Genomic DNA, 17,849 nt, shown 5'->3' on the forward strand with positions numbered 1-17,849 from the left:
TGACATTGTAATTATTTTTATTGTAATATACTTATGTTATTAAAATATATGTACTTAAACTTATTGAGTGCCCACCCTTCATTAATTTCCTGGATCTGCCACTGGTATTACACACAATATAAAGCTTAATAAATCTGAAACAAGTCTTTCTTATTAAAATTGATTGAGTATCAGAGCAAGACTGAGCATTTATTACATATGGATCAGTTAATAACTCATCAATAATGTGTGCTATATATATAGCAAGTGCATTGCTGAATTGAAAAAAGCGACCCAGAAAGATTCTTCTAGCTGTATAAAGCCTCACAAGTTGGTGCTTTCCCCAGAATTGTGGGTTTAACATTAGCACATGAAGCAATTGCAGCAACCCCATTGAATTTGAGACCAATGTCATTAAGCTCCACTTCCTCACATGATACGCCACCTCTACAAATAAAAGTGATATACATTTTTGAGTAGCAGAAGTGCCCTTAATATCCTTTAAGGCGATCTTGCTTATCTTTATTTTAGAAGGAGTCTATAGCCATTGAAAAACATATCAAAACATGGGGACATTAATTAGCATCATAAAATTGCCAAGGTAAAATTTGTTAAATGTAAATTTTGTTTGATTACTTAAGTACATGTTTATTGCATTGATTCCATGGACAATACTCTTGATCTATGATGACTAGTGTTCCGTATGTACGACAGAGATGTCTAGCCCAAGGCTAGTAGATTAATATATGACCGAACTTTCTCTCTAAGGTATCTATAAAATAGATCTCTAGAGAAGGAAGGTCACTGTACATAACTAATAATGGCGTGAGCCAATGAGGTGTTGGGTGTACACAGTAACAGCATAACAGCAAGAGAGAGAGAGAGAGAGAGAGAGAGAGAGAGAGAGATTAGGTTATACCTGTAGGTTTTACCTCATATTTATAGAGTTTTACCTGTGGGTATATGAGTTTTGGGCCTTCTATTCATAAGTTCAATTATCCTCTTGCACAATTATTATGTAATTGCTTTTTTTGAAACTTTAGATATATGGGTCTTATGTAGATCCATAACAACTATATAGTATCCTCAAAATGAAAATTAGAGGCAAGAGGAGTTATTGGAGTACGGGTCATGTCTTGATCCTCAAACCATTATATGTGTTTTGCAATGTACAATTACGGACAATCACACTTTCTACAGGCTCTTCATTTGGATACTTTCCAAGACTTCCAACACTAATGCCATGTCCTAGTCCAGTAGTCACATTCATTATAGTTATTTGTCTTGCACCATCCCGTAGTGAAATGCAATCATCACCAGTTCCAATGTAAGAGTTAGTAATGTTGATTTCACTTGATCTTGAATTCCATCTGTGTTAGGACTTACTGCTGGAGCAGTGACTGAAAAGTTTATAAACGTGACATTCTTGCATCCCAAAACATTTACATGAAAAATTTTAGTATCTTTTGAAGTTATGCCTTTAATAAGTGAATTGTTTAGGAAATTGAAACCAAAATTATGTGGGCAAATTACAAGAAACTTGATTAGAAGCATTATTGATAGTAAGAAAATTTTAAAAAAAAGACATATATGTATATATCCTTTACCATGGGAAGCATCTTGCAGTTCTTGTTTTTTCCACAATCATTTTGTTTCCAAGCAGTTTCATCAAGGCCATTAAAAGTTCCAACACTGATAAGGTAAAGAAGTTTATATGCCCAAATATTAGCCATTGATTATTGCCATTATGTTGAGAGGAGTCTGCAGGTGCTTCAATTGTTCCATCAACCTGAACTTCAATTGAAGCATTGCATGGACCTTTAAGATTCACTTGTTTTAACTTGTATCTACCATTAGGAAACAAAACTTTGCTAGGAATTGGTGATGCACATGCTTCTTTCCAAGCAGTTGTGAAAGCCTATAAAGAAAGGACCAAACAAAATTTATTGATGAATGTGAGAGTTAACAAGATTTGAAAAGGCAACGCTATTGTTTTTTACAACTTAATGAACAAACTCTTAGCTAAATATAGATCGGCGGACTGAAAAACAAACCCATAAATATCATTCTGTATGAAAAGTGCAGCCACTATTCATCGAAAACCCAGAATATCCGGATATTCCTCGGGGACATATCCGAATATCAATATCCGGATATTTCCACACCCCATATCCGGATATCCATATGCGGATATTCATATCTGGATATTTCTATCAGAATATCCGGATATTTCGCGACAGAATGCAGTTTTGCATTTTCGCGAAGATATCCCTTCAAGGTTCCATTTTTAACACTACAACACGTTAAAACATGCATCTTTAAGTTCATATACCAGTTGGCTACTTGTTTAACCCATTAAACAAGCCAAGACCTATCCTTTAACTCTTAAAACTCATGATCAAAGGTTCAACAACTTACCCAAGCTTCAAACTCAGGAAATGAAGGCTCTTGGAGCTCACTTGAAGCTCCCAAAGGTTCTGACTTGGACAACCACGAATTTGACACACAAAGGTTGGTTCTTTCTCTTCAAAGATCACACTTTGAAGCTCACGATGCCATGACAATGGCTCTCACACTCAAACCACAAGATCATCCCCTCAACACCTCACAAGGCAGTGACAAAACTCAGAAATGATGCACTCTCCTCACTCACAAAACACTCCACTATGTGTTTACCATGATAAAGAGGGAAGAACCAAGCAAAAAAGTGACAACTTGGGCTATTTCATGAAGGAAGTGGAGGTGGCCATCCATGGAGAGCACACACTCAGAAAGGAGGCACGTAGAGAATGATAAATCTGACCTAAAAATCTGTGCCATGGCTATTTATACCCGAATTACGATTAATCGCACTGTATTAGCGCTAATTGCTACGCTTAACATTTTAATCCCAAACTTTGGAATCTGATCCTACTCATTTTTCTAAGATTTATCATATTTTTATTTTATTTTTCGCAGCACCTTTGCGTTAGGCGCTTTTCCATAACCAGTATCAGTTCTGGCACCAGTTCTCATCATTTTAACTTGAAACTTGTTTTACAAGTACTATATATTATTCTAGTGACATATACACACTTTATATAATTTTTTGAGATACTTCGTCGGTACACATTTATACCGAGTAGCAGAACTGGTATCTACATTTTTTGTCTGAAAAGAGACTTTCAGCATTATTAATCAATTACCATAATTATTTAAGTCTCATAACAATTATTAGGGTCAATTATGGAATTATTTCCTAATTTTACATAATTAATCAATTAATTTCCTTAAATAACGGTGCGAGTTCTTATACTTCAATTGTTCCATCAACCTGAACTTCAATTGAAGCATTGCATGGACCTTTAAGATTCACTTGTTTTAACTTGTATCTACCATTAGGATTCAAAACTTTGCTAGGAATTGGTGATGCACATGCTTCTTTCCAAGCAGTTGTCAAAGCCTATAAAGAAAGGACCAAACAAAATTTATTGATGAATGTGAGAGTTAACAATATTTGAAAAGGCAATGCTATTGTTTTTTGCAACTTAATGAACAAACTCTTAGCTAAATATAGATCGGCGGACTGAAAAACAAAAAAATAGTGCTGTTAAGTAGAGACAAATCATTATGAAGAATATTAATGACTACGAAATTTTGCTTAGCCGTCATCCCTAAAGATAAAAAAGTATGTAACCCTTAAAACAAAATATGGTTATATATCCCTACGACATTCTTTGCTGGTAACTTGAATTGTTGAGTTTGTATACTATTTTTAGCTTTTCATTCTTTAAACCGATTGGAAATTAGAAAAATTGCTATATGGACCGCAAATCTTTACATAAAATGTAACACCCGTGTTAACCCGGTTTGTTGACATGTCATCGTATTAAGCCACGCATAATTAAAAATGCAAAATATCTTTTTCTTTTCAATTATGATGTCATTAATCATTACAAACTTGCTTACTTAATCAGTTGATAAAACATTGCCTGTATGTAAATTGCAAAAGACAACTAACTGAAATACCTCATTAATTAAATACATAAATATGTCTCTAGTAACGGAACTACAAAACGTAGACCGGACAACCCTGATAGTTTATACAACTCAGTTAAACTAAGACATAACATAAATCAAAGTGGCATGGACAAACCCCATGCTCACCCAAATAAGGCCCAAGCCCAACAACAGTCTCAACAACAGCAACATTATAAAAGCAAGCTAAAGACATAACATCAGCAGATAAATCCAGCATCCAACCATGTCCGCATATAAACAGTAATATCATCAACTAAGCTCCGACCTCCTGCCGCCAGTGGCATCAGCCCCCAAGTTACCTGAAATAAGCGCCCCAAACGTGGGGTGAGATTTCTAAATTAGAAATCTCAGTAAGACAAGGGGTCCTCAAGGATCTTTCACCCCAAGCTTACTTACATGTGCAATATATGTTCAAAAGCAGTTAACAGTATAAGTTCTCTAAATAGTGCAATATAGCAGATAATCATATCATGTGTGTTATAACAATTCTACTGATCAGAGAAGTGTAGGAATCCATCTAAACCCACATGGTACTAGCCATTCGCTGCACCCACCCACAAGACCGCCCATTGGCCTCCTGTAGGCGTAACAACACAATACATATCATAAGCAATTGCACTTAACAGCTCATTAGCATTTCAATAAAACAGTACCCTCGTGTTAACCCGGCTTGTTAACATGTCATCGTATTGAGCTACGCTTAATTTAAAAATGCGGAATATCTTTTTCTTTTCAATTATGACGTCATTATCATTACCAACTTGGTTACTTAATCATTTTCATAAAAACATCGCCTGTATAAATATTGCAAAGACATCTAACAGAAATACGTCATTAATTAAATATCATAAGTTTGTCTCTAGTCACAGAACAACAACATGTAGACCGGAACACCCTGATAGTTTATACAACTCAGTTAAACTAAGACATAACAGAAATCAAAGTGGCATGGACAAACCTCATGCTCACCCAAATAAGGCACAAGCCCAACAGCAGTCTCAACAGCAGCAACATAATAAAAGCAAGCTAAAGAAATAACATCAGCAGATAAATCCAGCATCCAACCATGTCAGCATATAAACAGTAATATCATCAACTAAGCTCCCACCTACTGTCGCTTGAGGCATTAGACCCCAAGTTACCTGAAATAAGCGCCCCAAACGTGGGGTGAGATCTCTAAACAAGAAATCTCAGTAAGACAAGGGGTCCTCAAGGATCTTCCACCTCAAGCTCACTTACATGTGCAATATAAGTTCAAAAGCAGTTAACAGTATAAGTTCTCAAAATAGTGCAATGTAGCAGATAATCATGTCATGTGTGTTATAACAATTCTACTGATCAGAGAAGTGTAGGAATCCATCTAAACCCACATGGTACTAGCCATTCGCTGCACCCACCCACAGGACCGCCTATTGGCCTCCTATAGGCGTAACAACACAATACATATCATAAGCAACTGCACTTAACAGCTCATTAGCATTTCAATAAAACAGTACCCCCGTGTTAACCCGGCTTGTTAACATGTCATCGTATTAAGCCACGCTTAATTTAAAAATGCGGAATATCTTTTTCTTTTCAATTATGACGTCATTATCATTACCAACTTGGTTACTTAATTGTTTTCATAAAAATATCTCCTGTATATATATTGCAAAGACATCTAACTGAAATACCTCATTAATTAAATATCATAAGTTTGTCTCTAGTCACGGAACTACAATACGTAGACCGGAACACCCTGATAGTTTATACAACTCAGTTAAACTAAGACATAACAGAAATCAAAGTGGCATGGACAAACCCCATGCTCACCCAAATAAGGCACAAGCCCAACAACAGTCTCAACAGCAGCAAAATAATAAAAGCAAGCTAAAGAAATAACATCAGCAGATAAATCCGGCATCTAACCATGTCAGCATATAAACAGTAATATCATCAACTAAGCTCTGGCCTCCTGCCGCCAGAGGCATCAGCCCCCAAGTTACCTGAAATAAGCGCCTCAAACGTGGGGTGAGATCTCAAAACAAGAAATCTCAGTAAGACAAGGGGTCCTCAAGGATCTTCCACCCCAAGCTCGCTTACATGCGCAATATAAGTTCAAAAATAGTTAATAGTATAAGTTCTCAAAATAGTGGAATGTAGCAGATAATTATGTCATGTGGGTTATAACAATTCTACTGATAAGAGAAGTGTAGGAATCCATCTAAACCCACACGGTACTAGCCATTCGTTGCACCCACCCACAGGACCGCCCATTGGCCTACTGTAGGCGTAACAACACAATACATATCATAAGAAATTTCACTTAATAGCTCATTAGCATTTCAATAAAATAGTACATGAAAACACATCATGCATACAACCATCCCCCCATGGGAAATGGTGGAACCAAACAATGGTTAAACCGAGGACACGAAAGCTTACCTCTTAAGCTAACTATCCAATCCAAGAGTCCACACAATCTCAAAGTCCACAAACAACAAGATCACAATCTTTTTAGACCAATTATAACATCAATATTCATACTCTATAAGCATACTCAAAAAGACAACGTCTTTCTCTTACGTTTTACGTCTTTAGGCTCCTCAGAAAGCCACAAGCCCTTAATCACTTAGATTCTGACTTAGTTTATTATTACAGAGGTTCAACATAACCCACCATGGGTCCACAAACCCATAAATATCATTCTGTATTAACAGTGCAGCCATTATTCATCGAAAACCCATAATATCCGGATATTCCTCGGGGACATATCCGAATATCCATATCCGGATATTTTCACACCCCATATCCAGATATCCATATCCGGATATTTCTATCAGAATATCCGGATATTTCGCGATAGAATGCAGTTTTGCATTTTCGCGAAGATATCCCTTCAAGGTTCCATTTTTAACACTACAACACGTTAAAGCATGCATCTTTAAGTTCATATACCAGTTGGCTACTTGTTTAACCCATTAAACAAGCCAAGACCCATCCTTTAACTCTTAAAACTCATGATCAAAGGTTCAACAACTTACCCAAGCTTCAAACTCAAGAAAGGAAGGCTCTTGGAGCTCACTTGAAGCTCCTAAAGGTTCTTTCTTGGACAACCACGAATTTGACACACAAAGGTTGGTTCTTTCTCTTCAAAGATCACACTTTGAAGCTCACCATGCCATGAAAATGGCTCTCACACTCAAACCACAAGGTCAGCCCCTTAACACCTCACAAGGCAGTGACAAAACTCAGAAATGATGCACTCTCCTCGCTCACAAAACACTCCACTATGTGTTTACCATGATAAAGAGGGAAGAACCAAGTAAAAAAGTGACAACTTGGGCTATTTCATGAAGGAAATGGAGGTTGCCATCCATGGAGAGCACACACTCAGAAAGGAGGCACGTAGAGAATGATAAATCTGACCTAAAAATCTGTGTCATGGCTATTTATACCTGAATTACGATTAATCGCACTGTATTAGCGCTAATTGCTACGCTTAGCATTTTAATCCCAAACTTTGGAATCTGATCCTACTCATTTTTTTAAGATTTATCATATTTTTATTTTATTTTACGCAGCATCTTTCTGGTAGGCGCTTTTCCATAACCAGTATCAGTTCTGGCACCAGTTCTTATCATTTTAACTTGAAACTTGTTTTTCAAGTCCTATATATTATTCTAGTGACATATACACACTTTATATAATTTTTCGGGATACTTTTTCGGTACGCATTTATACCGAGTAGCAGAACCGGTATCTGCACTTTTCGTCCGAAAAGCGACTTTCAGCATTATTAATCAATTACCATAATTATTTAAGTCTCATAACAATTATTAGGATCAATTATGGAATTATTTTCTAATTTCACATAATTAATCAATTAATTTCCTTAAATAACGGTGCAGGTTCTTACATTCACCCCACCTTTTTAGGATATTGCCCTCAAAATCAGAAAACATACTATCTCGAAGCTCAGGATATTGCCGAAGAAGCTCGTCCTCTCGCTCCCAAGTACACTTCTCAGGGGTTCTTCCAGTCCATTGCACTTTGACCATCGGAATGATCTTGCTCCTCATCTGCTTCTCGCCACGATCGAGAATCTTGAGTTGTCCGACGGGAGTCTTTAGGTTCTTCCGAACCTCCATATCATCTGGTTGCATCACGTGAGAAGGATCCGCTACATACTTGCGAAGCTGAGACACGTGAAACACGTCGTGGATCTTGGTCAAGTACGGAGGCAAGGCAAGCCGGTAGGCAACTGGTCCTACTCTACCTAGGATCTGGTATGGCCCAATATACCGCGGGCTCAGCTTCCTCACTCCGAGTGCCCGTCTGACACCGGTGACAGGTGAAAGTTTCACAAACACGTGCTCACCCTCACTGAACTCAAGTGGACGATGCTTTACATCGTAGTAACTCTTCTGGCGATTCTGCGCCTGCTTCAACATTTCCCTGATCATCTGGATCTGCAGGGTGGTATCTTGGACAAAGTCCAAGCCAAACAACTCACGATCTCCTACCTCAGACTAGTAGGTAGGAGTACGACACCTTCTATCATACAACGCCTTGTAGGGTGCCATGCCCAGACTAGCATGGAAACTGTTGTTATACGAAAACTCCACTAATGGAAGGTACGTATCCCATGCTGAACCCTGCTCTAACGTGCAACCCTCAATATGTCCTCCAATGTCTGGATGGTTCACTCAGTCTGTCCAACAGTCTGAGGGTGATAGGCTGTACTCAGTCTCAACTGAGTTCCAAAAGCTCTCTGCAATGCCTCCTAGAACCGAGATGTGACTTCGGGTCCCTAACGCAGAAGATGCTCTCGGGCACCCCGTAAAGCCTCATGATCTCGCGAACACACAGTTAGGCCAACTGCTCTGAAGAAAAGCTCACCTTTACCAGAAGAAAGTGGGCAGACTTTGACAATCTGTCCACGATGACAAAGAGTCACAGCCAGCCTGAGTCTTAGGCAAAACCCCCACGAAGTTCATGGAAATACTTTCCCACTTCCACTGCGGTACCTCGAGAGGATGAAGCTTACCAACGGCTTCTGGGAAAACAACATCTGGACGCACAAACAACGGCGTCCCACCTCATTCCAAGACACACCGTCTTGGTTCTTCACACGATCCCGACACTCTCTAAGCACTTGCGCCTATAGGGTCTTCTCCAAAAACTTATTCTCGACTCTCACAATCTCTGCCTCGAGAAGTGCACCCCCAAACAAAAAGGACACCGACAAAACTCGAAGTTTCACAATGACATCCAAACGTCATCCGACTCGCTGGGATCACCAGTCACTCCCTCAATAGAGGTGACCTAACCCCACAAACTCTAAGCAACACAAAACTCGAGTGAGTTTGGTCTTATTCCATGACTCTAACATTGACTAGACTTACAATTTATAATCAATATCTACAAAATAAATTCATATTCGTTTCACAGTACGAAGTCATAATCAAGTTCATTTCAACCCATACATGTTAGTCAACATGCTAATTCACATAGTAACGTACCTTAGTTCACGTACACCTGCAAAATTTTTAAATCTTAATAACATAATAGTTCGAATACTATAAACACAGTATACCTCAATCTCTATGGCATCTGCAAAATCGAAACTCAATTAAAGGTGAAATGACATTGATACATTACAACAATCTATTGTACTCATTTCATGCTTAACACTATCCATGATGTTAATATGCGAACTACTTATGAAGCATATCAATAATCAATATAAGATCCTAGAGTCATGGAGACCATTCAACTCACCAGTACTACTTGTACATGCACAAGCCTCGCATATACAAGATCGCACGTGGCCTTGCCACAATTCCAAGTGCTACACACTCAGTTTCCCTGAAGAGAATTTCACATTCTCAAATAGAGCACCATCACAATTAAGTAATGGCGTAAGACATCATACCTTAAAAACAACATGACTGGTGCTTCCCATGGAGGCACGCTCGGTCAGATGAATTCTTTCGCCGAAAGACCCTCAGAACGCTACTTCAACTTAACCAACTCTGGTGGTGACATTCGGTATGGAGCTAATAACAAGGCCCCACACCAGGCAACAATTCAATGGAGAACTCTATCTCCCACTGTGGAGGACACTCATGAATCTCCTCAGGAAGCATATCGAGGAATTCCTTCACCACAGGAATGCAGTGAGATCCTCCTGTGTCCCACTCACCAAATCTCTCAACAAGACATAACCGATGTCCCTGCTCACAAGGCTCTCCTAGCCTGTAGCAATAAAAGGCGAGGAAAAGACTGTGGAATCACACAGAGACATCACCACTCGCTAGGCACAACAGTCAATCATCACCCAATTTCTAGACAACCAATCCATGCCCAGAATGATTTCCAAATTAGCCATCGGCAATCCAATCAGATCTACCGAGTAATCACGGTCATCCCACTGAAACACGACATCTCGATGTACAGTGGAGGTATCACACTTTTCTCCGGTGGCGGTGGTTAACCGCAAAGGTGGAGAAAGTACAAACATGGGCAACTCAAGCCCCCACAGCAATCGGGGTAGCAATGAATGAATGCGTAGCCCCAGAGTCAAACAAAACATCCACAGATGATGCACCAATGGTAACAGTACCTCTGACTAGGTTTAAAGCTCGGTCCGACTGCTGACGATCCAAGGTGTAAACTCGCCCCGTGGCAGGTGGCACAAGAGGTGCCGCTGTAGGTGGAAGGGGAACCATCTGCAATGGAACTGCTCGAACTGATGCAGCTCTCGCCGTCGACGACGGACAATCTCTAGCATAGTGGCCCTCCTTGCCACACTGGAAACATATGGTCTGACCAGTAGCGCACGACCCCAAATGAAACTTCCCACATCCCGAGCATCTGCGAGGAGGAGGTCTCGTTGTACTCCCCTGAGTCGTAGTCCTCTTGAACTGATTCGGTGCTTGCCTAGCTGCCAACTGCTTTCCTTTGCCCTGACCAGCAAACTTTCTGTCCTTCCATGAAGTGGAACTACCAGTTCCCTTCACATCAGCAATCTTAGCCCTCTTGGCCTTACTCGTGATACAGACATCCTCGATGCCCTTACACTGTTACACCAAAGTACCGAAGTTCCTCGATGCAGCTCTAGCAATATGCTCAGCAATCACCTCAGTAAGTCCCCTGCGGAACTTAGCAGCCAAAAAGGTCGGAGTAAGCACAGCCATCCGAAAGTGTGCAAACTTCACCAGCTCATTAAACTTGGCCAGGTACTCGTCAACAGACATTGAGCCCTGAACCAATCTATCAAATTCCCCCTGCTTCCTTTCCTGCGCATCATAGGGGAAATATCTGCCCAAGAAGTAGTCCTCGAAGAATGGCCACGTCATGACATGACCCTGCAGCTCATAAGCCTGAGAGGTGTTCATCCACCACTCGTGTGCATCTCCCTCCAGCATGTATGTGGAGAACATCAGCTTCTGCGGGTCCGAACACTGCATTACCCGAAATATCTTCTCCAATGCCTGCAACCATCTAGCAGCAGCAATGGGATCCAGTGACCCGTCAAAGGAAGGTGGATTATGCTTACGGAAAGCATTCAGCCGACGGTCTAAAGTATCGCGGTCCTCAGCAGGCACCACATAGGGCTCCATCACCCCGGTAGTATGACCAGTGCCCTCAACATGGCTCTGGCTCTCCTCCTGCAGATTAGGAGGCGGTGGTGGCGGTGGAGGTGGTGGTGGAGGGAACTGACCCCCAGCACGGCCAGCCCTCATCTCCTCCAACATGACCCTCATCATGGTCATGTTCGCCAGCTTGTTCACCTTAAGAACATCTTCAGTGGCTTTCTGGTTCGCCTCTCGTACGACGTCCATCATTGCCTGGTTGGCCAATCTAGTGGCCTCCTGATCGGCTAACCTCGCCGCCTACATCTCAGCCAATGCAGTCAGGACTGGATCTGGTCGATCCTCATTTGTCTCTTGGTTTCTCTGGGACCTTACCATGACTCTGCACAAGTTACACAAGAATAAGTTGATCAGGCCCACGCTACGTGGTCACACATGCATCATATTAATAATAACCCATTAGAGTAAACACACAAGACGGACACACGTCCTAAGTTATTGCAATACATACAGGCTTTTCCCTAGAAAGTGCTCTGATACCATAAATGTAATGCCCCGTTCTCTGATCCTCATCGTATTAAGCCACGCTTAATTTAAAACTGCGGAATATCTTTTTCTTTTCAATTATGACGTTATTATCATTACCAACTTGGTTACTTAATCATTTTCATAAAAACATCGCCTGTATATATATTGCAAAGACATCTAACTGAAATAGTTCATTAATTAAATATCATAAGTTTGTTTCTAGTCACGGAACTACAACACGTAGACTGGAACACCCTGATAGTTTATACAACTCAGTTAAACTAAAACATAACAGAAATAAAAGTGGCATGGACAAACCCCATGCTCACCCAAATAAGGCACAAGCTCAACAGCAGCAGAATAATAAAAGCAAGCTAAAGAAATAACATCAGCAGATAAATCCAGCATCTAACCATGTCAGCATATAAACAGTAATATCATCAACTAAGCTCTGGCCTCCTGCCGCCAGAGGCATCAGCCCCCAAGTTACCTGAAATAAGCGCCCCAAACGTGGGGTGAGATCTCAAAACAAGAAATCTTAGTAAGACAAGGGGTCCTCAAGGATCTTCCACCCCAAGCTCACTTACATGCGCAATATAAGTTCAAAAGTAGTTAATAGTATAAGTTCTCAAAATAGTGCAATGTAGCAGATAATCATGTCATGTGTGTTATAACAATTCTACTGATAAGAGAAGCGTAGGAATCCATCTAAACCCACACGGTACTAGCCATTCGATGCACCCACCCACAGGACCGCCCATTGGCCTACTGTAGGCGTAACAACACAATACATATCATAAGCAATTGCACTTAATAGCTCATTAGCATTTCAATAAAACAGTACATGAAAACACATCATGCATACAACCATCCCCCCATGGGAAATAGTGGAACCAAACAATGGCTAAACCGAGGACACGAAAGCTTACCTCTTAAGCTAACTATCCAATCCAAGAGTCCACACAATCTCAAAGTCCACAAACAGAAAGATCACAATCTTTTTAGACCATATTATAACATCAATATTCATACTCTATAAGCATACTCAAAAGACAACGTCTTTCTCTTACGTTTTACGTCTTTAGGCTCCTCACAAAGCCACAAGCCCTTAATCACTTAGATTCTGACTTAGTTTATTATTACAGAGGTTCAACATAACCCACCATGGGTCCACAAACCCATAAATATCATTCTGTATGAAAAGTGCAGCCACTATTCATCGAAAACCCAGAATATCCGGATATTCCTCGGGGACATATCCGAATATCAATATCCGGATATTTCCACACCCCATATCCGGATATCCATATGCGGATATTCATATCTGGATATTTCTATCAGAATATCCGGATATTTCGCGACAGAATGCAGTTTTGCATTTTCGCGAAGATATCCCTTCAAGGTTCCATTTTTAACACTACAACACGTTAAAACATGCATCTTTAAGTTCATATACCAGTTGGCTACTTGTTTAACCCATTAAACAAGCCAAGACCTATCCTTTAACTCTTAAAACTCATGATCAAAGGTTCAACAACTTACCCAAGCTTCAAACTCAGGAAATGAAGGCTCTTGGAGCTCACTTGAAGCTCCCAAAGGTTCTGACTTGGACAACCACGAATTTGACACACAAAGGTTGGTTCTTTCTCTTCAAAGATCACACTTTGAAGCTCACGATGCCATGACAATGGCTCTCACACTCAAACCACAAGATCATCCCCTCAACACCTCACAAGGCAGTGACAAAACTCAGAAATGATGCACTCTCCTCACTCACAAAACACTCCACTATGTGTTTACCATGATAAAGAGGGAAGAACCAAGCAAAAAAGTGACAACTTGGGCTATTTCATGAAGGAAGTGGAGGTGGCCATCCATGGAGAGCACACACTCAGAAAGGAGGCACGTAGAGAATGATAAATCTGACCTAAAAATCTGTGCCATGGCTATTTATACCCGAATTACGATTAATCGCACTGTATTAGCGCTAATTGCTACGCTTAACATTTTAATCCCAAACTTTGGAATCTGATCCTACTCATTTTTCTAAGATTTATCATATTTTTATTTTATTTTTCGCAGCACCTTTGCGTTAGGCGCTTTTCCATAACCAGTATCAGTTCTGGCACCAGTTCTCATCATTTTAACTTGAAACTTGTTTTACAAGTACTATATATTATTCTAGTGACATATACACACTTTATATAATTTTTTGAGATACTTCGTCGGTACGCATTTATACCGAGTAGCAGAACTGGTATCTACATTTTTTGTCTGAAAAGAGATTTTCAGCATTATTAATCAATTACCATAATTATTTAAGTCTCATAACAATTATTAGGGTCAATTATGGAATTATTTCCTAATTTTACATAATTAATCAATTAATTTCCTTAAATAACGGTGCGAGTTCTTATACTTCAATTGTTCCATCAACCTGAACTTCAATTGAAGCATTGCATGGACCTTTAAGATTCACTTGTTTTAACTTGTATCTACCATTAGGATTCAAAACTTTGCTAGGAATTGGTGATGCACATGCTTCTTTCCAAGCAGTTGTCAAAGCCTATAAAGAAAGGACCAAACAAAATTTATTGATGAATGTGAGAGTTAACAAGATTTGAAAAGGCAATGCTATTGTTTTTTGCAACTTAATGAACAAACTCTTAGCTAAATATAGATCGGCGGACTGAAAAACAAAAAAATAGTGCTGTTAAGTAGAGACAAATCATTATGAAGAATATTAATGACTACGAAATTTTGCTTAGCCGTCATCCCTAAAGATAAAAAAGTATGTAACCCTTAAAACAAAATATGGTTATATATCCCTACGACATTCTAATTGTTGAGTTTGTATACTATTTTTAGCTTTTCATTCTTTAAACCGATTGGTAATTAGAAAAATTGCTATATGGACCGCAAATCTTTACAAAAAAGTTCAACAAAATTGTAGGATCATGTAATAGAAGAGAGAAACAATATGTTAAATCTTTGTAATTGGCCTAATGTATTTAATTCATTATTGGGTAGACTTATTTGTTACTTACCTCTGACAAACATTTTTACAATTGTAGAAGGAAAATGAACAAGAATTTCAATTCTTTTCCTCATTCAATGACAAATATGTATATTACTTGCGGTGTTTTTGTTTGATTTATGAAAAAGAAGTATTAGCTAATTATTACTATTTTTAAACATGTTTTAATTTAACAGGTATTTTCTTTCCTTAAAAAAAACTAAAACAAATGAATCATTTTGATCTTTCGTCTTTTTTCATTAGAGCTAGATGTTTCATTAGAGCGATTAAAATAAGAGGAAAATGTGTGTCATTTTAAAGAATGTAAAATTATGTCATTTTAAGTGAGAAAAAGAGATATATCATGAGGAAAAGAGAGTGGACAAAAAATTAAAGATGTGGATCTCACTTCTTTGTGAGAGTGAAATGACACAAGATGTGTAATTTAAAATGACAAACACTTTTTACTTAAAATACTTTCTCAAAAACTTGTAAACTTGTCTTTTATTTTAATCTATCAAGAACAACTTTGACGTACCATTCGCAATGGAGGATTTCAAATTCCTTATTTTCGAATCTAAACAATTGACATTTTTTTTCATTTATTCAACATTATCTTTGATTTTGCATACAATAAAATCCAATGCCTTAAAGTTACAAGTAAATTTTAAGGCAAAAGTTAAATTTAAGTTAAAGTTAAAAAAAAAAAATCTTAAAAAAATGTTAAAAGTTATTTGATAATTATTTAAAAGGAAAAGTGTTTGTCATTTTAAATGACATAAAGTTATGTCATTTTAGGAGAGAGATAGACACAAAATAATTTTTTTTATTTAAAATTTAAATAAAAAAAACCACCCACTTTCTCTCTCCCATGATTTTCATTTTTTGTGTCTATCTCTCTCCTAAAATAACATAGCTTAAGTCATTTAAAATGACAAATATCAAACCCTTATATAAAGATGTTCTTGGGATTTTGAAGGGAGAGAGATTAAATTATTTGTTATTAGGATAAATTGTAAAGGTAAATAATAAAATTCATAAATAAAAGTTTAGAATAAGGTTATAATTGAAAAATAAGGGGAATGTTATACTTACAACCTATTTTCTTTTACAACATTTTACTATCATATCTTAATCGTTGATTTTCACCAATCAATGATTGTCATTTATTGCTAATTATTAATTAATTAATAAATTTAATTTGCAAAAATCTTAACCGTTGATTGACGGAAATCAACGGTTAAGATATGATTGTAAGAAATTGTAAACGAAAATTGATCGTAAGTATAATCTTTCCCAAAAAACAAATATAAAAATTACAAAAAACTGATATACATCTTAAAAAAACTCTTCTCAAGAGTTTTTAACTTTTAACTATTTTTTCATTATAAAAAATTCTTTTTAATATAAGAGTTTTTGTAAAATTATATTTAACTAAATTTTTGTTTATAAAAAATAAGAACTTGGCACTAAGATAAAAAAAATCTACTAGAATGTTTAGTCCCTTTAAGTTATTTTTAATTTGTATAAAGTAGTACAGTTAAGAGATTTTAATTAAATGGATACAATCATAACGCATAATATTTGTCAGAAGAGATCGGCTACCAATCATGTTAAAGAATTACGTCACTGAAGTGTTACAGTCAGTTATGTCCTCTGAGAGAAGAAAGATCAAAAGTCTATTTCATTTTCTTTATTAAAGTTGTCAATTGCAGTCGTATGGCACACGGAATACGAGATAACATGACACTCTGACACATTAATTTTAAATAATGTTAAATTTTGACATGTTAGAACACGTTTTGATATTATATAATATTTTTAATTTATGTAGTATATGTTATATTTAGTATTCAATAATCTAACAAAAAAAATAAAGCTAAACTTATAATACTCGTCAATTTTGTAAAGAAACATAATATATCCCAAATGTTTATATTAAATTCAATAAAATCATAATTATAATCTAACGAATCTAATAGTTGAAATTTAAAATGTAACGCAACATAACCTTTGAATCTTTTTTGAGTCTTTACAATGAGTATTAAAATATCTGAGTGTCAAAAAATGTCGAACACGATACGTTAAATTTTTTTGAAGTGCAGGTGCTTCATAAAAGATAGGATCCGAAAGGCCATTTGTTAAATTCACGAGGACCCACCGTAAAAAAAAAAAAAAGGAGTTGGCACGATTTTTAATGTATGTGCATGAGAAAACTAACTTCTCTTGAGAAACTAATTCCGCTTAGGGTTTTATTATTCTCCTTCAACATAAGATAGGTATTTTATATTGTAGAGATAAAATAGGTGGGTCCCACCATTACAAGAAAAAGGTGAGGTGCGGAAATCGAAACAAGAGAGTAGGAGAGAAGTAATCTTACGTAAAAATAGAGTAATATTTTCCTTCCGCTTGTTAAAATGCTTCGATGCATAGTAACTTTGTCTATAATTATATTGTTATCATTTTCCTCTCTATTTTTTTCGGTGATAATTTATAGCTCTTGGCTCTTGCTATTAAAAAACTCTTTTTTTTTTCCTCTCTCCTGCAAATTATTGCAATCATGCTATATCATCTCCTATCATTTCATCTTCTTTTTATTTTTTTACCTGTGATAACATTAACAATTGCATGTAAATTTGGAACAACCAACAACCTAGGTGAATTGCACAACAATATGCAAATAGCTCTTGTGACATTTTATAACTATAAGCGATTATTTGGTGTTC

General features: G+C 37.5%; 1 pseudogene; it reads right to left on the minus strand.

Moving 5' to 3' along the window:
* Nucleotides 1-287: 287 nt before the first annotated feature.
* LOC133302513 (polygalacturonase-like) lies at nucleotides 288-11,741 on the minus strand (annotated as a pseudogene).
* Between the last annotated feature and the right edge of the window lie 6,108 nt (nucleotides 11,742-17,849).

Source organism: Gastrolobium bilobum, unplaced genomic scaffold (genome assembly GCF_033153095.1).
Source record: "Gastrolobium bilobum isolate Gb01-03AN ecotype WA unplaced genomic scaffold, APGP_CSIRO_Gbil_v1 utg6994, whole genome shotgun sequence".
In the NCBI taxonomy this organism is placed as follows: Eukaryota; Viridiplantae; Streptophyta; class Magnoliopsida; order Fabales; family Fabaceae; genus Gastrolobium; species Gastrolobium bilobum.